This window comes from Typopeltis vanoorti, chromosome 20, assembly GCF_054136105.1.
Source record: "Typopeltis vanoorti isolate ZY-2024b chromosome 20, IOZ_Tvanoo_1.0, whole genome shotgun sequence".
Taxonomy (NCBI): Eukaryota; Metazoa; Arthropoda; class Arachnida; order Uropygi; family Thelyphonidae; genus Typopeltis; species Typopeltis vanoorti.
In genome coordinates, this window is record NC_143568.1 from 83,945,657 (window position 1) to 83,958,769 (window position 13,113).

Here is a 13,113-nt window from a genome sequence, read left to right on the forward strand (position 1 = left end):
ATTATTTGAAAATGTAACTAATATTATTTAAAATATTTTTTTCTTCCATGTTTTCAGACTTTTTTTTGGATATCCTTCTCAACCAGTTTTAGTAATTCATGACTTATTTTTCACGGTATTAACAACACCACAAACACTTTTATCAACAAAGATGTTTTATTAACGCTAATATTTCGCTGATTTTCAACTCAGCATCATCAGAGCACAACACACATGTAAACGCGACAGTGAGTGAGTGAAACAATATAATTGCAAAAGACAAAAGATCTAAAGTCCTATTTTTGGCGCCCTCTAACGAAAAAAAAAAAAAAAAGCAGTTATCCAGGCGTTTTTCTTAGGATAACCGTCTCCCAAATTTTTGGCAAATTAATGCAACCATATTTGTTAAGGTTGGGAGAATTCTCCAAAGCCATTGCTGACTCAAAAAATAATCTTTCAGATCTATAACGACTCCTAAATAGCAAATTCGTTTTCCTCCATCTAATCCTGTGTGAAGGAGTGTCCAAAGCGTGGTCTGCCAGTCCCGACTTGCCATAGTAATAGTAGCGAATGTATCTTTCATGTTCTTCCAGGCGGATGTTCACTGATCTTCCTGTTTGCCCATAATAGGCCAAGTCACAGTCACATGGAACTTCATACACTCCTGGGTGTGCTAAAGGGTGAAGTTTATCCTTTGGCGAGTGGATCAGAGTTGCCAGCTTGACATGAGGTTTGAAGGTGGTGCGAAGGCCATGTTTCAACAATACTTTGGCTATCTTTTCTGATGTACCTCTGATATAGGGAATAAAAATGGTCATGTTGTATTCTTGTGTATTAGGGGAGGGCAGAGTAATGGGCCTATGTAGTATTTTATCTATTTTGTAGGGATTGTAGCCGTTGGCTAAGAACGTATGGCGCAGGTACTGGAGTTCAGTATTCAGAGCTGTATCGTTAGAACAAATGGCTCTGGCTCTGTGTGTAAGTGTTTTTAAAATGCCGTACTGTTGGACTGGATGATGATGTGATTGTTTATGTAGGTATCTTCCTGTGTGTGTAGGCTTTCTGTAAATAGAAAAAGATAGTGATCCATCTGAAAGGTGGGTAACTAATGTGTCAAGAAATGGTAAACAGTTATTTGATTCTTTTTCTACTGTGAAGTGAATTTTGGGGTGTTGGCTGTTTAGGTAGGTGACAAAAGCATCCAAAGTGTCTTGTCCATGGGGCCAGATGGCAAACACATCATCAACCACACTTGTGGCTTGATTGTAGCTGTGGTAAGTACTTTGTTTTCAAAGTGTTCCATGTAAAAATTTGCTAACGGGGGAGAGAGGGGGGAACCCATAGCAGTACCATTAATCTGTTTGTAGAATTTCCCCTCCCATGTAAAGTAACCTGCATTCATGGTAAATTGATATAATTCAAAAATATCTGGGGGAAATTTAGACTTGATTAAATCAAGAGTGTCTATCAGTGGTACATTGGTAAATAGGGAGGTGACATCGAAACTAACCATTATGTCTGAATTTTTTAGGATTAGATTTTTAACCAGTGTTTTGAAATGGATTGAATTTTTTACAAAAGTAGAAGTTTTTTTTTTTTTTCGTTAGAGGGTGCCAAAAATAGGACTTTAGATCTTTTGTCTTTTGCAATTATATTGTTTCACTCGCTCACTGTTCGCGTTTACATGTGTGTTGTGCTCTGATGATGCTGAGTTGAAAATCAGCGAAATGTTAGCGTTAATAAAACACCTTTGTTGATAAAAGTGTTTGTGGTGTTGTTAATACTGTGAAAAATAAGTCATGAATAACCATCAACGCCTAAGCTTATCTGTTAGATCAGTTTTAGTAATGAATCCCAGATACAAGAAATTACTGATATAATTTATTATATCAGTAATTTAATATAAATACTGATATAAATTACTGATATAATATTACTGATGTGATTCATAAGGATAATCTGCAACATAAGAGTAATTTTTGTATGCATGAAATATTTCTGATACAAATAAAATGCTAAACTTGATACATGGGCAATTTATTTAATAATTTAAGAGGAAATTCTTTGTAAATAAAATTTTGCAGAATTACTGAAAAACTGAACAGCTAAATTTCTTTAGTAATAAAAAGTGGATATAGTGATTGATATTATTAAATCTATATAAGCAGAAGGTAGTGCCCAAGTAGTGATGTGGGCAAATATCAGAATGAGGAACTGGACAATGAGACTTATTTTGCCTATGGTCCCACAGAAGATTCTACTAAGAAGTGGAGGAATTTTTTGAGGCTTTAGAGAAAGCAACTGACACAAGGAAAAATGAAAAGTTGGTCATTGTTGGGGATCTAAATAGCAGAGTAGGAAATGACTGTCAGACATACAAAAATGTTTTGGGAAAATTTGGAGAAAAGAGCAAAACTAATAATGGCAAATACTTGGACTGGTTATTACTAACACAATGCTCCAACATAAAAATGTGCACAAATTCACATGGAGAGAAGAGGCAAGGAATAAGAAAGTCTCATTGACTAGGTTAATGTCGATAGTGATTTTCTCCCTGGTGCAGGACACCAATGTACAAAGGATTTGAAATTGGAAGTGATCACTATTTAGTCTTGAGCAGAATGAAATTAAATTTCATACTGAAAAGAAGAACATGTGAGAAAGTTTTAAAGTGAATAAAAGGTTGAGCAGCTCTCAGATGTGAGGTTGTCTACAAGCATAGAAAAATCAGAACTCCATGGTAGACACAGGAAGTTAAAGAGGCAGTGAAGGAAAAGAAGAAAGGATATCAAAAGTTCCTGGCAAATAATTCAGCTTGTGCTCTTAGAGAATACAGAGACAAAGTTACAGGGTTGACACTGGGGAGTTATTTCACTTGGTTGAACAGCGAGAAGGAGTGATGACAAGAGGCCATCCCTGGAAGTTACGAAAGGAAACTGTGAGCAAGAGGGTGAGGAGTGGTTTCTTTGCATGGAAGGTGGTTGAGCCATGGAATGCATTGCCTGATAGAGTGGTGAGGGAGAGAATGGTCAATGAGTTTAAGGAGTGGTATGATAGACTTTGTGTTTCTTAGGGGGGAATCTCCTCTCGATGAGTCTTGACAGACTTTATGTTCTTAGGAAGGACCTCCAACGATGAGTCTTTTGACTCCATGGAGGCCTGAATAATAATAATAAAAAATGCAAGAAAGCTAAACATTATGTAAAACTAGCTAAACAAAAGTCATGGGAAGACTTTTGGTAAGAACATTGAAAATAAATATCAAGCAGGTGGCAAGATATTCTGGAGTTTGTTGAAGAAGCTTAGAAATGGAAGAAAGAGTGCTGTAAAAGGAATTAGAGATGATAAAGGTGACATGAAAATTGAAGAAAAAGATATCCTTGAAGTATGGAGTAATTACTTTGAAAAACTGCTAAATGAAACAAGCAGTGATGACAGCACAGTGGTAAGAAACACTGACCAGGCATGCAATCAGGAATACATATCCATACTTAAAGTAGAAAAAGCTATCAAAAGCCTGAAATGTGGAAAGGCAATTGGAGTGCATGATATTCCACCAGAAATGCTCAAGTTTGGAGGTATAAATGTCTTAAAGTGGTTGCACTGCATAGTTCAGAAGGCCAGGGCAGAAGGACGAATTCCAGATAATTGGAGTAGAACTCTCATAGTGCCCATATATATATAAAAAGGGAAATAAAACTGAATGTGAGAATTACAGAGGTATTTCTCTACTGAGTGTTCCTGGTAAGATTTATGCAAGTATACCTGAGAAATGGTTGAGAAGGATCATCAAAGAGAAGCTTGGTCAAGAACAAGCTGGATTCAGGCCATATAGAGGCTGTCAGGATCAGATTTTCACTTTGCGACAGATAGTTGAGAAATCATGTTAATATAACAAAGATCTGTATTTAGGTTTTTTTGATCTTGAAAAGGCATATGACAAGGTACCAAGAGAGAAGCTATTCGAAGCACTACAGTTATATGGTATGAATGGGCATTAAATAAAGCAATATTTAGTTTTTATTTGAATCGCAAGTCAGCAATTAGAATTGAAGGAAGTACAGGAAGGTGGTATTAAATTTGGTGTGAGACAAGGATGTACATTATCTATATGGATCACATTATGAAGGAAAGTGGTATTAAACTTGATATCAAAATTGGAGGTGTTAATCTGAGCTCTTTGTTTTATTAGGATGATTTATACTTCTAAATAAACCTGCTACAAGTCTTGATTCCCTGACTAAATTGAATAACTGTTGTAATAGATATGAAAAATTTAGTTTAATCCTTTATCCAAGTGTAAGCAAACAAAGTTTGCGCCTGAAGTATCTTCAGGACTGAGGCAACTCGTGGTAAAGGTGGACCAAACTCTCATCACTCCTTGTCCCAGTATCTCCCATAATGCAAAGCACATCTCCTTGCGGACACATATAATGTTATGCATTAAGGGAAGGGCCACTACCCAGACCAGTTTCAACCTTTATTGTGGTCTCATCAGTGGGAGCCAGACCCAGAAGTGATACTAAGGCAAAAGCAATGGAGAAGTCATATTTACCTATACGAGTTGCCAAAAGGTGTACCACCTTAGTATTAACCACGCTACCGGTCCGGACGTATATATACATCCACATTACCATGGATGCGAAGTGCATGTTAAAATTGTAATACCGTTGATATTACATTGAAATTTATGATGGATACGAAGCTTTTGAGGATGTGTATTTGATCTTTAATGGCCGGTAAGGTGGTTAAATTACTCTGGATTTAGAGAAAGATGTTGGAAAGTTTTTTCCACTTGGTTAGACTATAATAAATTTAGTTTAATCCTTTATCCAAGTGTAAGCAAATAAAGTTTGCGCATGAAGTACCTTCAGGACTATAGGTCATATTTACTATAGGTAAATATGACTTCTCCATTGCTTTTGCCTTAGTATCACTTCTGGGTCTGGCTTCCACTGACGAGACCTCAATAATGGTCGAAACCGGTCTGGGTAGTGGCCCTTCCCTTAATGCATAGCATTATACGTGTCTGCAAGGAGATGTGCTTTGCATTATGGGAGATACTGGGACAAGGAGTGATGAGAGCTTTGGTCCACCTTTACCACGAGTTGCCTCAGTCCTGAAGATACTTCAGGCGAAAACTTTGTTTGCTTACACTTGGATAAAGGATTAAACTAAATTTATTATAGATATGGTATGAAGGTCAGCAATAACAACCCAAAGACAATGAAAATAGGCAGAAGCATTGAAAACATCAACTGCATTGTGAATGGAGAACCTATAGAACAAGTAAAAAATTTCAGCTACTTAGGCATGATTTTTAGTGAAGATGGTAAATTAAATATGGAAATAGACAACAGAATCAACAAAGCTGGTATGGTAGGAAGTCAATTGCATAAATTTATATGAAATAAGAGAGTAATTAGTCAAAACACTAAATTAGCTGTATACGAGACAGTGTTTAAACCAATTTTAACTTATGAATCTGAGATCTGGGTTAGAAATAAAACACTTGACCAAAGACTAGAGACCGCAGATATGAGAATCCTCAGAAAGATTAGAGGCATGAACAGATGGTATCAATGGCAATATCATATTAAAAAAGAACAACATTACTAGCATCTAGAAATGTGTTAGAAGAGGTAATCTCATGTGGTCACTTAAACAGAATGGGAGAGGGAAGATTAGTAAAACAAGTGTTCTCTGCCAGGTTGGCAGGAAAAAGACCCAGAGGAAGACCAAAATATAGGCCGATTGCTACGATAAAAAGTGCCTTAGAAGACAGAAATATAAGATCTGGCAATGTTGGAATCTTGACAGATAACAGATTTATTTGGAGGAAAATTGTAGATAAGAAGTTAGTAATGATGTAAATTTTTCATGTAGTATCATCATATCCTGCACCTATTGAGGATACATATCAGGAATTTGATGACGATGATATCTATATAGAGTAGTTTCAGCCTGTCACATTACAATTTTATCATAACCAACATTTTAAGTTTTTTTTTTTTTTTTTTTTTTTTTCATGCAGAATGATTTTAATATGAAAATAGATAAAATCAAGTATTTAAAAACTCCTCAGAGGTCATCATTCCTGAAATCAAGTATGAAACAAATTCAAAGATAAAAAAATTAAAAAAAAAATAAAAAAAACTAGCAGATATTACTTCCAGTATTTATTGATTGAAAAATGCATTTTTACAGTACTGCAGATTTTTGTAGTATTTGAAAGTATATTTTCTGGTCAGTAGCTTCTGCTAACAAAAGAATTACAGAAAATGTTTTCATTATCCATTCTTGATATGTAAACTCAATTGAGTGTACAAGGCATTGCCCAATTAATTCTACGTGATTACTAGCTTCCTATCAGCAATTTCTTCCCAGTTTAATCAATTATTTGTCTGATGTTGAAGATTATCAGATCATACATTTTTGTATTATAAAGAACAAATAACTGCATCTCTTCCTAAATCTCTGTCTTCCTCCATTCTTTTTAAGTGAACATACCACTTTAGATTAACTCTGCTCACATATTTTCAATACTAACAATGTCAAGTTCCTTTCTATATCTTCATTTTTAATGTGATTTTGTCAGTGATACCATTTATTTGCTCCCCTAATTTTTCTCCACACTCTGAAATGTGATCTCCAGTCTTTGGCTACTATTTTATTTCTTATACAACGTAATCTTGTATACTGCTAGTAAGACTGTTTCAAATAATTTGTATCTTATACCTACCCTTCTCATCCATCTGCGACGGGTTGAGTCTCTTCCTAATGAGGGGGTTACTGGTGTATTAATGCAGCCGGTTCACCACTCCTTTGCTGCATGCCCTAAGGGCTATGTTCATGACTGTAATCCATGTGTGTTCATGGGACCGGTTTGCCTGCTTATGGGATGAAAAACCCCAGATAAACAGGGGGGAAAAAACCTGTTATCCACGCCCAAGACCAGTTAACTTGGCTATGGCTGAGGAAGATCCTTAAGCTCCTCATGTCATCGACGAGAATCGAACCTAGGACACTCCTTCCCGAGGCATATGGTTGCATAACCACTAGACTAACCGCGCGGATTTATCTTATACCATATACATTTATTCGATTGGTCCTCACTATACTAGCTTTGTTTATTCTGTTATCTATTTCCAAATTTAACTGGCCATTTTTATTAAATACTATGCCTAGATAACTAAAACATTTTACTTGTTCTGTAGATTTTTCATTGAGAATGCAGTCGATGTTTATCATGTTCTTGCTTATAACAAATTGTTATGCAGTTAATTCAATTTAGTTAAAGTCTGAAGGACTGTACTGCATTTATTTAGAAATATAAAATTATCTGCATAAAGTAGAGAGTTTAGCTCAATATATGCCGTTTGGGTATCAGATTGATGCAAATTCTTTCACAGTGTAAGCTATAACTGATGAATAAGAATAGAGATAGTGCACACTTGTCTTACATGATTTTATATCCCATTTTTCTTTTTTTATATCATTTTTATTATTATTATTTGACACCTCCAGGGATTCCAAAGACTCAGCGAGGGAGAGTGTGCCCAACAGCATCGAACGATTGGTCCCTTTCCAACTACTAACCGTGCTCAAACTTACTTAACTGAGCCATTAGTAACAGAGGCTGCTGACTAACATCTTAAGTAGAGATTATGTACTCTGCATAATATTTGTATATGTGGTTTTGGACATCTCTTCTCTTGGTACCTACGTACATATGCATTTTCCATATCTACCAAACTTATATAAAACCTTGTTATATTCATTTGATTTCTCAACTATCTGTCTTAACATGTTCATTGCCAATCGTGCGATGCGAGTTCTCACCAAACGGCCGATCACGCGTTATCGCTAACTAAATAAAAAAAATTTGGCCACCACACGAAATTCCAATTTTCAGCTTGGCAATGAACGATATCACGCGTTATCGTGTGGACGTCACTAACTAAATAAACAAATAAAAAAAATTTGGCCACCACACGAAATTCCAATTTTCAGCTTGGCAATGAAAGTGTTAAAGTGAAAATCTAATTATGACAACCTTAAGTGGCTTGAATCCAGCTTGTTGTCCCGATTTCTCTTTTACATTTTTTTTTTAATACTCAGTAAGGGAAATTCCTCTGTAATTCAGTTTTTATTTCCCATTTAAAGATGATTGCCATGGAGCTCTGTTCCAATCATCCAGTTGACCTGCTTTCTGACCAGGTCCTCTGCACATGATTATGCAGCATAATCATGGTAAAACTTTTATACCTCCACATATCATTTCTGGTTGACTATCATATACTCCAACTGCCATTTTACATTTCAGTTTTCTAATGGCTTTTTCTCATCTCTAGTACTGATATGCACTGATTGCACATTCATCTTGACTAATTTCTACCACTGCTCTCTGTTAATACTTATCTCATTTAATAATGTAACTTTTTTTTGTATCCCCACTTATGAAACAAAGCAGCAAACAGCTTTTAATCTGGACATTTTTCTCATGATTCTTCCAGGTGAAAAAAAACTAACAGCCTTTTTATACACTTACCTTTTTTGTAAGTGAAGGACTGTACTGCATTTATTTAGAAATATAAAATTATTATTATTAAGAGAGACCTCCAGGGAGTCAGGGACTCATCAAAGGAGGCCACATACTACATGCACCAGCTATCACGCTTGTTCTTGAATTCATTCACACTGCTTGCATTCGCAATATCCAATGGCAATCCATTTCAATCACATACCACCCTATGAGAGAAAAATCTAGTCCTCACTCCCTTCTTAGCAGCATTCATTCTCAGCTTCCAAGAATGCCCTCTTGTCCTTTCCCCAGGCCTCCATAAAATGAAAAATTCCATCACACGGAAATCCTGATGACTATTTCAGAAGTTTTAAAGTCTCAATCATATCAACCCTCTTTCTCCTGTTTGCTATTGTCTGCAGTCTACAAATTCTAAATCTGTCTTCATAATCAGTATTCCATAATCCTGATATCATTTTTTAACACTCTCTTCACTGTATCAAAATCACAATGGAAACCAGGAGACCAGACCTGCACACAATAGCCCAAATGAGGTCTTATCAAGGCCTTATAAGAGAAATCACATCTTTACATATGAAAGTTCATTTCAGGCATTGCAATTTATCTTTTGAATTGTATTTGCAATCTTTGCTGCATGGCTTAAGAACTTCAACTTGCTATGCACTAACATTCCAAGATCCCTAGCCTAATCAGTTTCTTCTACCATAATCCCATCAATATAATATGAGACTGGATATTTAATCATGTCAAAGTGCATGATCTTACATTTCACATGCCCACAGTTCCAGCATGTTCAAATCATTCTGTAAGCGCTCCATATCAGCTACCCTCCTAATTACCTTACCCATCTTTGCATCATCAGCAAATAGCTGATGTCAAATCCTTCTCAATATTGTTAAAGTATAGATTGAATAACAATGAACCAAGGACTGATCCTTGTGGCACAACACTAGTTACCTTAAATCTTGAAAACTCATCACACATATACAGATGTTTTATATTTGTCAGCCAGCCATCCTGTTATCAATGCCAATTTATAATGCAATCCCATATTCTCCAAATTATGCAATAGTCTTCCATGCTGTATTCTGTCAAAGACTTAATTATCTGCATAAAGTATCATGGTGTATCCATTCCCCTTTTTCTAGTTGAATGGTAACATTATCGAATGTGAGCAAGTTGCTCAAACATGACCTTCCCTCAGTAAACCGATGCTGTTCATTGCAAAGTAGAGATTCTTTGTCAACCCATTTCTCAATGCAAGCTGTGACCAATTTTTCCAAAATCTTCCCCACCACTCCTGAAATACTGATTGTTTGATAGTTGGATACATCAGTCTTGTCTTTGCACCACCTTTGTGCAATGGGATTACCATACATTCTTTCCATTCCTAAAGAATCTTCCACGTTCTGAGACTCAAATGATATAGAAATAACCAGTTCAGCCAGACAGTCTTTTAACACCCGTGCTGATATCCCATCAGTCCTATTGCCGAATTCTTATTCAGTTTGTACAACAGCTCTAATATCTCCTCTTTATACACATGAGTGACACATGTGTATAGCACGTGTTCACATAGCAGTGAACTCAATGCTGCATACACCAGGTTGATAGCTTTTAGCTAAATGGGCACTCATTAGTTGAACAACAGCTGCATCTGTCACCCCTCACACCATCTGTATTTAGAAGAGTTATTTTTCATATTCATTCTTTCTTTTACTTGCAGGATATTGAGAATTCTTGTAGGTTGTCTTTAGCTTGCAGAGCCAGTTTCTTTTCATACTTAGACTTAGCTTTCTGTACAACAGTTGTGACTATTCTAGTCTGCTGCTTATAATTTTCATAACAGACATCATCCTTATGCACACAGTATTCCTTCAACATCATCCATTTCTTACAAATCTCCTGCTTAATATTACACACCCAGTTGATTCCTATCCTATTTATTCTTCAAACTGATGTTGTACAATTTAAGTATTTTTGAAATGCTTCCCATGCACCATCGATATTCTTCCCATCCAGCAACTGATACCATTGTGCTGAACTCAGTATACTCCTCAGTTGGTCATAATTTTCTACTTTGTAGTTCAGCATGTAACCTTTTCTGAATAGAACATTCATAAACTTACGCAGTTCCTAAGTCAGTACTATGTGATCACTGTCACCAACCGGAGGCAGAATAGGTATGTCTTTAACTGAAACACCATCTAACATTATAATCAAATCTAACACTCTTTGACCTCTAGTTCCTTCTGTCACATGCTGCTTGAAGAGGTTGTCTTGCAACAGCTCAATAAATTCAGTTTCATTCTTCTCATGAGATTTTACTGCTACCCAATAATTAAAGTACTCCATTATGATTACTCTTTTCGTGAGCATCATCTGTATTTGGTGATGCATTTTATCAAATAGAGATGATGTATGAAATAAAGATCTTGTTAGATTCCACCTCACACCAGATGGCTTCAAATTCACTGCCACATGAAATACTGTTACTAGTACTACAATTATAGGTCTCAACACTAACTGGTTTCAAGTCATCCAATATCATTAGCAGCTCGCCCCTCCTCTTCTATCCTTCCTAAAAATTATCTGCATAAAATAGAGAGCTCAGCTGAATATATCTACTTTTGTTATCAGATTAATGCAAATTTCTTTCTCAGCTGAATATATCTCATAAGTTTTTAAATGATGGCAGAACAATTTAATTATAATAGATAAGAAATTATATTCTTGTTGATTATAATTTACTTGGTAACCAACAAAAAAAAATTTCTACAGCAGTAGAATAATATTTCCAACATGTCTTTGTGGTAATCTTATTGTCTATATCATTGTTTTCTAAAGTGGGAATTGAGCCAATGCAAAACTTGAGAGAGAGAGATGTTTAGTCTAAATTTAATATATGCTTATATCTAATTTTATGTATTTGTCTACCTCCAGCAATGAAATAATGACTACATTACCTTCCCCCCCCCATTTAATAACATTTAAGATTTTTTTAAATGGTGCTCTTGTCCAAGCAGGTTGAAAATCTATAGCACACTTAGTAACCTCAACAGACTAAAGCTTATGTAAAGCGTGAACCATGATATGCAGCTATTGTTATTTGGTATACTAAGGCTATGAAACCAGTGTAGTGTACGGAATGTATCCAGAAATCAAGTTCTGATTTGTTTTAAATGAATTAAATGACATTTTCAATGACCATACTGTCACAGGTTCACACATGCTGTTAGCTACTTCTGCACATATTCTTCTCTACATCAAGATATTTTTCATGTCAGGACAAAAGTTATTTGTATTCCCTTTAAAGTAGTCTGACACCAGTGTTGTTTTCACCTAATGCTTCACAGCTATCTTCATGTCATTCACTGCTGTTGAAATGTTGAGCTGCTAAAACTTTCCTCAAGTGAAAAACAGAAGTCACTGGGTGCAAGATTGGGCTATGGGGTGGATGTTGGAAGACTTCCCATTTGAAATTATAAAGGAGGATGTGAGCAAAGCAGACATGGGTTGGCAAGTGGGATGCATTGAATGAGTTTAAGGAACGATGCGATGAGCTTTGTGTGTGATAGTGTTTGATTATATGGAGGTCTAGCATTAATAAACATTTGTACATTGCCATGAATCAAAACAACTTCAGAGCTGAAGAGGCTTTCGAATAGACTGTTGCAATTTTTTAGTTTCACAATAGCCATCTCGTTTATCACTATTCCTTGAAGCACAGCCATGATCTTCCTGGAGGAAAGCATCTGCTTGAATTTCTTTGCCTTTGGAGATTCACTTTGGGATCATTGCATGATTGCTGCTTATGCTCTGATGTCATGTGAGAAGTTAGAGTTTAAAAAAAAGTCACTTTCATTATGATACTGTTCGAAAAAGTTCAGTGCTACTACCATGCATTTTGTTTTGTGATCATCAGTGCACATTTTTGGCACGTATCTTGAACAGAATTTGTAGTATTTTAAGTGTTACATGAAAATTTCATGTAGTAAAGAATGAGAAATGTGTACTCAGAAATGGCAAATTTTCTCATTCACTTGGTCAAGCAGATTGAATAGTGATTAATAATGGACAGCCAGCTCAGTCTTCATCATGCACATTCTTTCTTCCTTCACTGAGACATCTTCTTACCATTCCCTCACTCATGACATTTTCTCATACACTTCCACTAACTTGCCAATAAATTTCACATAGGCAAACATTTTTGGCATTCAAAAATTTTATCACTGACCATATCTCATAACTCAAGGAATTTTTGATTTCTTCCTCATTTTGTGACATGATGGCAAACTTATAACCACTGACTGAGAACTGAAAATATGTTTGTCATATACTTGACTTCTACAACAATACTATGCAGGTATATCCCCATTTCTGCCAAGTGCACTGTTGGTACGCACAACTGTAACTTAGTTTACGGATGTGTCTCATATCATGTCTATTAATTGTATGTGTTCTTCAGGCCAATTTTCCTGTCCCTGCTATGAAAACCAAACATTTTTTTTTCAAGCTACTGAAGATGTCTTCTGAGTAAGATGATATTATATTAGGTGATAAAGAATGCCATTACCTAAAATGAAAAA